Source organism: Pseudophryne corroboree, chromosome 3 (assembly GCF_028390025.1).
Source record: "Pseudophryne corroboree isolate aPseCor3 chromosome 3, aPseCor3.hap2, whole genome shotgun sequence".
In the NCBI taxonomy this organism is placed as follows: Eukaryota; Metazoa; Chordata; class Amphibia; order Anura; family Myobatrachidae; genus Pseudophryne; species Pseudophryne corroboree.
In genome coordinates, this window is record NC_086446.1 from 504,246,489 (window position 1) to 504,256,674 (window position 10,186).

The window sequence follows — 10,186 nt, forward strand, 5'->3', positions numbered from 1 at the left end:
TGCTGACCTGGGGTGGCCGACCTGTGCCGACATCGTGGGGTCCTTATACCCTATATCTGCAGATATACGCAACTAAGATCTCCGTATTATCTGACTATTATTATGTAGTAATATTATTCACTCGGTGTGCATTAGGGAACACAGTTTTTTTCCTACACAGAATTACCCCTCCCCTTTTAGCACCTGAGTGACATTACAATCTGATTGAGCAGCTTTCCACTTTGTGTATTGTATATAGAGAGGCATAAATGGGTCAGCATTAGGAGGGATTGCTGACTCCAGAAGTGCCATAGGGGAAGCCAGGGGTATCCCCAGGTAAGCTGGCTCTCAGATGCTGTAGGTGCCATTACCATGTGGCCTTACACTGGGAATTTAACCCAGATATATTTGTAATTATTTATGGGGTGGGTGTGGGGTGCGGTGGCCCCTGTGTCGGTATGGCTGGGCTGCTTCAGGTCGGCACACCCTAACACTTTATTAACACTTATTATTTTTCTTATCACTTTGTATATATTATTTTAATCACACCACTTACATAGCACTTCTGTGCTTCTTATTAACCCCTATTAATTCTCACCTGTGTGCTGACCTGGGGTGGCCGACCTGTGCCGACATCGTGGGGTCCTGCACCCCAGGCCCATACCTAGTATTAGGGACCCCCAGTGACGGAGAAGCCTTGTCGATCGGCCTGGGGGCTTAACCCTATATCTGCAGATATACGCAACTAAGATCTCCGTATTATCTGACTATTATTATGTAGTAATATTATTCACTCGGTGTGCATTAGGGAACACAGTTTTTTTCCTACACAGAATTACCCCTCCCCTTTTAGCACCTGAGTGACATTACAATCTGATTGAGCAGCTTTCCACTTTGTGTATTGTATATAGAGAGGCATAAATGGGTCAGCATTAGGAGGGATTGCTGACTCCAGAAGTGCCATAGGGGAAGCCAGGGGTATCCCCAGGTAAGCTGGCTCTCAGATGCTGTAGGTGCCATTACCATGTGGCCTTACACTGGGAATTTAACCCAGATATATTTGTAATTATTTATGGGGTGGGTGTGGGGTGCGGTGGCCCCTGTGTCAGTATGGCTGGGCTGCTTCAGGTCGGCACACCCTAACACTTTATTAACACTTATTATTTTTCCTATCACTTTGTATATATTATTTTAATCACACCACTTACATAGCACTTCTGTGCTTCTTATTAACCCCTATTAATTCTCACCTGTGTGCTGACCTGGGGTGGCCGACCTGTGCCGACATCGTGGGGTCCTGCACCCCAGGCCCATACCTAGTATTAAAGACCCCCAGTGACGGAGAAGCCTTGTCGATCGGCCAGGGGGCTTAACCCTATATCTGCAGATATACGCAACTAAGATCTCCGTATTATCTGACTATTATTATGTAGTAATATTATTCACTCGGTGTGCATTAGGGAACACAGTTTTTTTCCTACACAGAATTACCCCTCCCCTTTTAGCACCTGAGTGACATTACAATCTGATTGAGCAGCTTTCCACTTTGTGTATTGTATATAGAGAAGCATAAATGGGTCAGCATTAGGAGGGATTGCTGACTCCAGAAGTGCCATAGGGGAAGCCAGGGGTATCCCCAGGTAAGCTGGCTCTCAGATGCTGTAGGTGCCATTACCATGTGGCCTTACACTGGGAATTTAACCCAGATATATTTGTAATTATTTATGGGGTGGGTGTGGGGTGCGGTGGCCCCTGTGTTGGTATGGCTGGGCTGCTTCAGGTCGGCACACCCTAACACTTTATTAACACTTATTATTTTTCCTATCACTTTGTATATATTATTTTAATCACACCACTTACATAGCACTTCTGTGCTTCTTATTAACCCCTATTAATTCTCACCTGTGTGCTGACCTGGGGTGGCCGACCTGTGCCGACATCGTGGGGTCCTGCACCCCAGGCCCATACCTAGTATTAGGGACCCCCAGTGACGGAGAAGCCTTGTCGATCGGCCTGGGGGCTTAACCCTATATCTGCAGATATACGCAACTAAGATCTCCATATTATCTGACTATTATTATGTAGTAATATTATTCACTCGGTGTGCATTAGGGAACACAGTTTTTTTCCTACACAGAATTACCCCTCCCCTTTTAGCACCTGAGTGACATTACAATCTGATTGAGCAGCTTTCCACTTTGTGTATTGTATATAGAGAGGCATAAATGGGTCAGCATTAGGAGGGATTGCTGACTCCAGAAGTGCCATAGGGGAAGCCAGGGGTATCCCCAGGTAAGCTGGCTCTCAGATGCTGTAGGTGCCATTACCATGTGGCCTTACACTGGGAATTTAACCCAGATATATTTGTAATTATTTATGGGGTGGGTGTGGGGTGCGGTGGCCCCTGTGTCGGTATGGCTGGGCTGCTTCAGGTCGGCACACCCTAACACTTTATTAACACTTATTATTTTTCCTATCACTTTGTATATATTATTTTAATCACACCACTTACATAGCACTTCTGTGCTTCTTATTAACCCCTATTAATTCTCACCTGTGTGCTGACCTGGGGTGGCCGACCTGTGCCGACATCGTGGGGTCCTGCACCCCAGGCCCATACCTAGTATTAGGGACCCCCAGTGACGGAGAAGCCTTGTCGATCGGCCTGGGGGCTTAACCCTATATCTGCAGATATACGCAACTAAGATCTCCGTATTATCTGACTATTATTATGTAGTAATATTATTCACTCGGTGTGCATTAGGGAACACAGTTTTTTTCCTACACAGAATTACCCCTCCCCTTTTAGCACCTGAGTGACATTACAATCTGATTGAGCAGCTTTCCACTTTGTGTATTGTATATAGAGAAGCATAAATGGGTCAGCATTAGGAGGGATTGCTGACTCCAGAAGTGCCATAGGGGAAGCCAGGGGTATCCCCAGGTAAGCTGGCTCTCAGATGCTGTAGGTGCCATTACCATGTGGCCTTACACTGGGAATTTAACCCAGATATATTTGTAATTATTTATGGGGTGGGTGTGGGGTGCGGTGGCCCCTGTGTCGGTATGGCTGGGCTGCTTCAGGTCGGCACACCCTAACACTTTATTAACACTTATTATTTTTCCTATCACTTTGTATATATTATTTTAATCACACCACTTACATAGCACTTCTGTGCTTCTTATTAACCCCTATTAATTCTCACCTGTGTGCTGACCTGGGGTGGCCGACCTGTGCCGACATCGTGGGGTCCTGCACCCCAGGCCCATACCTAGTATTAGGGACCCCCAGTGACGGAGAAGCCTTGTCGATCGGCCTGGGGGCTTAACCCTATATCTGCAGATATACGCAACTAAGATCTCCGTATTATCTGACTATTATTATGTAGTAATATTATTCACTCGGTGTGCATTAGGGAACAGTTTTTTTTCCTCCTGTATCTTGGAGTTGTCATCTCATCCCAAGAAGTCGTTTGGTCCCCTGTAGTCCTCAACGATCACCAGAGAATATCGAATGGTGTTCGTGAGTTGCGGCTCTGCCGTGTGTTGCGGCTCAGCCGCTTTATCTTTATATTCTGTTTCAGAGCATTTGCGGAGGGTTCCGCTTTCACAAGTCCTCTCCGGAACTCGGCGGTGCCGGGTAGGAGAGTGGACAAGTGGATATTTTGGTTGTCCTTTTCCCTGGCTGTTTTTCCGCACATATTCTAGTTTTCAGTTAGCTTGTAGCCCCTGGCCTGGTTGTTTAGTCAGAGGGCCCCTTGTTATCACCCTGTCTCGGATTTCCCTTTGTCTCCCATTAAGACCTGAGGGGGCATCGGAGTTGGGCAGACATAATCCGCCCTTCAAACGCGGCTGCCATGGGCTCAAGCAACCATAGTCTCGCAGGGGATTTCTGACAGCACGGGCGAGACAACGGAGTTAGGGCGCAAGGGGCTATTTTCCATTCCCGCTCCCTTCCCCAGCATTACGTTCCAGTGCTCCGGTCCTTGCAATAAGATCTCCTCAGACCAGAGTGCTGGAATCATAACATTATTACCGGCCATACCAAAAACTAAAATTAAACAGGGTTTAATTTTTTCTCATTCAGTTTTTGTTAAAGTTTTTTGGCCTCATGAATCCGACAGGTTTAGGGCCAAATCCTGGCCAGCTCTTAGTCAATCAGATTCAAGAACTTACTCAGATGGTTCAGGATCTTTCTCTTCGGGTGAGGTCGCAGGAAGATCTTTTGCGAGCCTCCCCAAAGGTAGTCCCTGAACCAAAGATGCATTTGCCTGACCGTTTTTCTGGTGATAGAAAATAATTTTTTAATTTTAAAGAATCCTGTAAACTTTATTTTCGTTTAAGACCTACTTCCAAGTTCCTCTGGTACTGAATCTCAGCGGGTTGGGATTATTATTTCTTTACTCCAGGGGGATCCTCAGACCTGGGCATTTGGTTTAAGAGCAGAGGATCCTGCATTGTTGTCAGTAGACGCTTTCTTTAAGTCTTTAGGGCTCTTGTATGATGACCCAGATAGAGAGGCGTCCGCTGAAAGTCAGCTGCGCGCTCTCAAACAAGGTAGAAATCCTGCAGAGGTTTATTGTACCGAGTTTCGCCGTTGGTCGAACGACTGTGGCTGGAATGACCCAGCCCTGCGCAGTCAGTTTCGCCTCGGTTTATCAGAGTTTATTAAAGACAGTCTCCTCCAGCTCCTGAGACTCTCGATAAACTCATGGAGCTTTCTATAAAGATTGATCGTCGTCTCAGAGAGCGGAGGGCTGAAAGAGGAACATCTGTAAGGTCTAGTCCCTGTGTTTATTCCATTCCAGAGGACGTCGAGGAGCCCATGCAGATGGGTTTCTCCCGGCTGTCTCCTGAGGAAAAAGCCAGAAGGCAAAATTCCGGTCTTTGTTTGTACTGTGGTGGTAAGGGACATTTTGCTCGTAATTGTCCGAACAAGTCGGGAAACGCTTTGACCAGGTGAATTGTGAGGGGGTTCACCTAGGTCTGCAGCTTATTTCCTCGAATAACTCTCTTTTAGTCCCAGTTAAGGTTTCCTTTGGCAGCCTCAGTTCTTTGGTGTCGGCTTTTGTTGACAGTGGAGCTGCAGGAAACTTTATGGATTTAATTTGGGCTAAGGCCTTAGGCATTCCACAGTTACCATTGGATAGGTGTATCACCATGCACGGCTTAGATGGGAGTCCGCTTTCCAATGGGGTAATTACTCACCGTACACCTCCCGTAGTACTTACAGTAGGAGCCTTACATTCCGAAAATATTGAATTCTACCTAACACATTGCCCAGCAGTTCCAGTTGTTCTGGGTCACCCTTGGCTGGCCTTTCATAATCCCACCATTGATTGGCGGTCCGGGAAGATTTCCCAATGGGGTACATTTTGTGCTAAGGAATGTATTTCGTATCCAGTCAGAGTAGCAGCTATCATTCCAGAGCTCATTCCTGTGGAATACCAGGAGTTTGCCGATGTATTCTCCAAAGACAATGCGGACATTCTGCCTCCCCATCGGCCTTATGATTGTGCTATTGAGCTAGTTCCAGGTGCCGCATTGCCAAAGGGGAGATTATATGCATTGTCCGGGCCAGAAACTTCGGCCATGAATGATTATGTTCAGGAGAGCTTAGAGAAAGGATTTATTAGACCATCAAAATCTCCTTTAAGTGCAGGTTTTTTCTTTGTGGAGAAAAAGGATGGCTCGCTTAGACCATGCATTGATTTTAGAGCCCTGAATAAGATCTCAGTAAAAAACACCTATCCTTTGCCGTTAATTTCTGTACTTTTTGATCAGTTACGTTCTGCTGTGATTTTTTCTAAAATTGACCTTAGAGGAGCTTACAACCTCATCCGAATTAAATCTGGAGATGAGTGGAAGACGGCTTTCAGCACTCAGTCGGGTCACTACGAATACCTGGTGATGCCGTTCGGCCTGTCTAATGCTCCAGCAGTTTTTCAAGACCTCATTAATGATGTGCTCCGTGACTTCCTAGGGAAATTCGTGGTCGTTTATTTAGACGACATCTTGATTTATTCTGAATCGATGGAACAACATGTTACCCAGGTGCGTCTGGTTCTTCACAAGTTACGTGAGAATCATTTATATGCCAAGCTGGAGAAGTGTGATTTTCACGTCACGGAAGTATCTTTTTTAGGGTACATAATTTCCCCTCAGGGATTTTCCATGGAACCAAAGAAGCTCCAGGCCATCCTTAATTGGGCGCAACCCACCAATTTAAAAGCAATTCAGTGCTTTTTAGGGTTTGCGAATTATTATAGGAGGTTCATCCATTCTTTTTCTGACCTGGTTGCTCCCATAGTGGCTCTGACAAAGAAAGGAGCGGATCCTACCAACTGGTCGCATGAAGCTGAGTTGTCCTTCCGGGCCTTGAAACAAGCCTTTGTCTCGGCTCCAGTCCTCAGACATCCTAATCCGGAATTGCCCTTTGTTGTGGAGGTTGATGCCTCAGAGGTTGGAGTGGGGGCTGTCCTTTCTCAAAAGGATCCGGAGTCTCTGGAGTTACATCCTTGTGCCTTTATGTCCAGGAAATTCTCCTCCGCTGAATCCAACTATGACGTTGGTAATCGGGAGTTACTGGCGGTAAAGTGGGCTTTCGAGGAGTGGAGGCATTGGCTGGAGGGAGCAAAACATACTATTTCGGTTTTGACTGATCATAAGAACCTGCAATACATTGAATCAGCTAAACGGCTTAATGCCCGGCAAGCACGTTGGGCATTATTTTTTACTCGTTTCAAATTTATAATCACTTTCAGGCCTGGTTCCAAGAATACTAAAGCTAATGCCCTGTCACATAGCTTTCTTCCGGTTCACAATAGCAATCCTGTTGTTACCCCCATACTTCCATCTTCGGTCATCCGGGCAGGCCTCACACAGGATTTATTTACCCAGTTAAACCAGCTTCAACACCAAGCTCCTAGATTTACTCCTGCTGGTCGTCTTTACGTCCCTGAATTTTTGAGAGCCACTGTTTTAACTGAATTTCATGACAACAAAGTTTCAGGGCATCCGGGAGTCACTAAGACATTGGAGTTAGTCTCTTGCTCGGTATGGTGGCCTAGTCTTTCTAAAGACGTTAAGGAATTTGTTTATTCATGTCAGGTTTGTGCACAGCATAAGGTTCCCCGTTCCTTGCCTATTGGGCAACTTATGCCCTTAACTGTTCCTCTCAGGCCATGGTCTCATATTTCCATGGATTTTGTGGTTGACCTTCCCCTTTCAGCCGGATTCCGAGTCATATGGGTGGTAGTGGACCGTTTTAGTAAAATGGCTCATTTTATTGCTCTTCCTCGATTGCCTTCTGCTCAAGGGTTGGCAGTTTTGTTCCTCCGCCATGTGTTCAGGCTTCATGGGTTGCCCACTGATATTGTTTCTGATCGGGGTCCACAATTCATCGCACAATTCTGGAAATGTTTTTGTGCTTCATTAAAGATGAAACTGTCGTTAACATCCGGTTACCACCCACAATCCAACGGGCAAACCGAACGAGTCAACCAGTCATTAAAACAATATTTGCGCTTGTATTCAGCCAAACTCCAGAATGATTGGTCCGAGTTTCTCCCTTTGGCTGAATTTGCTTACAATAATTCTTGTCATTCCTCCACTAAAGAGTCTCCATTCTTTTCAGTTTTTGGTTTTCACCCCAGAGCCAATTCTTTTTTTCATCATTCTCCAGTCTCCTCGCTAACCTTAACCTCCCATCTCAGAGCAATTTGGAAAAAAGTGCACCTTGCTCTCAGAAAAGCGGCCTTCCGAGAGAAGAAATTTTCTGACAGGCTCCGACGTCCTTGCACTTTTAAGGTGGGAGATAAGGTGTGGTTGTCAACTCGCAACATCAGGCTTCGACAATCCTCGGCTAGATTGGGACACAAATTTATTGGACCGTTTCTTATTATTAAGAAGGTCAACCCAGTTGCCTTTCGGCTACGTTTACCAAGATCCCTTAAGATTGGAAATACTTTTCATTGTTCCCTGTTGAAACAATACGTTTCTTCCAGTAAATTTAATCGGAGGATCTCTCAGGGTAGATCTCCAGTGGATGTACAGGGACAACAGGAATTCTTGGTAGAGAAAGTTCTTGACTCTAAATTGTCCCGGGGTCGGCTTTATTTTTTAGTGCACTGGAAAGGCTATGGTCCGGAGGAAAGGTCTTGGGTCCTGGATAAGGATCTTCATGCCCCTAGGCTCAAGAGGGCATTTTTTCGAGAATTTCCTCAGAAACCTGGCTTTAGGGGTTCCTTGACCCCTCCTCAAGGGGGGGTACTGTTAGGCGCCGGGGTCCGCGATGTCCTCGCGGCCCGGCGCCTAGCAACTAGGGACGCCGTGCGTGCGAAGCCGCTGGCTCCCTAGGAACACAGGGACGCCGAGCGGCTGAGCCGCCTGGACCCTGGCAACGGGGACGCCATGGACGGACCGCGTTCCCCGTTGCGGGGTCAGATTTCAACATACACGCTGGTCTTGTGGGCGTGCAGCAGGGCAGCTGCACAGCATTTGGGGCAATTAGACTGGGGGCATCTGATTGGAGGACTCTTTGTTAAATGCTTCTCAGTGCTACACACAGACGCCGGTAATAGCTTCCTGCATGCTGTTTTGGTTTGCAGACTGTTCCAGTCCTGCTGTGTCCGGTCATTCCTGTCCTCAGAAGTCCTGTATTGGAGTTGTCATCTCATCCCAAGAAGTCGTTTGGTCCCCTGTAGTCCTCAACGATCACCAGAGAATATCGAGTGGTGTTCGTGAGTTGCTGCTCTGCCGTGTGTTGCGGCTCAGCCGCTTTATCTTTATATTCTGTTTCGGAGCATTTGCGGAGGGTTCCGCTTCCACAAGTCCTCTCCGGAACTCGGCGGTGCCGGGTAGGAGAGTGGACAAGTGGATATTTTGGTTGTCCTTTTCCCTGGCGGTTTTTCCGCACATATTCTAGTTTTCAGTTAGCTTGTAGCCCCTGGCCTGGTTGTTTAGTCAGAGGGCCCCTTGTTATCACCCTGTCTCGGATTTCCCTTTGTCTCCCATTAAGACCTGAGGGGGCATCGGAGTTGGGCAGACATAATCCGCCCTTCAAACGCGGCTGCCATGGGCTCAAGCAACCATAGTCTCGCAGGGGATTTCTGACAGCACGGGCGAGACAACGGAGTTAGGGCGCAATGGGCTATTTTCCATTCCCGCTCCCTTCCCCAGCATTACGTTCCAGTGCTCCGGTCCTTGCAATAAGATCTCCTCAGACCAGAGTGCTGGAATCGTAACATTGGCCTGTCACTGCTGGTCAGATTAGATCCTTAATGATAGGTTAATTGGATTCTGACTTAAATTCTGTATGTACATGTGGCAGGGGATATAGGGTCTTGTTCAGAGATCGACGCAGACTATGCTCTCGCAGCAAAATCTGCAACCATATATTCATATGCTGGGGCCCCCCAGCATAGGACAAGGACACCCAGCATTTGTGGCACCGCACAACAATGCGTTCGCAATTTAATTGTAAATGCATCGAATAGGTGTAGATCCCTGCCTGCGTAGTAAGGGGTATAGCCGCCATGTTTACATATGCAGAAAACGCAGGCAATGTCATAGGCTGGTCCCGAAAACTGCTATGACACGCCTATGTTTCCCGATCCATCACCCAACACCACGTCGTCGCCCTCGACGCCCATTGCCTGTCAATCACCATGCAATAGCATCCTTCTATAATGACTATAATGGAGGATCGCTATCCTCCATTATAGCCTAAGCGCTTCGCCTGATTGGCAGGCCAGGAGTGCACAAAGACAATCAGAAGAGCGCTATGACGTGGCACTCCCTGATTGGCTGGCAGGTACCCAACTGACAGAAGTCACGAGGGGTCCCGCCATTCGGGGAAAGGGGATCCATGTGTAAACATGGATCCCCTTTAGTTGCGTGGTTGTGCAGTCTACCGATAATCGCCTGCTGTGCGAAAACGCACAGCAGCGATCAGGTCTGAATCGGGCCCTAAGTCCTAGGCTGCGCACAGACTGCACACAGTGGTAAAAACATTCAATGGTGAGTGAGGTGCGAACAGATTTGCAGCTGTCCGCTGACTGAGGGATATTTAGCATGGCATACACATGCGATCGCACACTTGCACAGGCAAATATGCACTCCCCTTGGATGGCGACTATCTGATTGCAGGACAACAAATTTAGCAGCCCAGTGATCAGGTCTGAATCACCCCCTTACTCCTACAGTG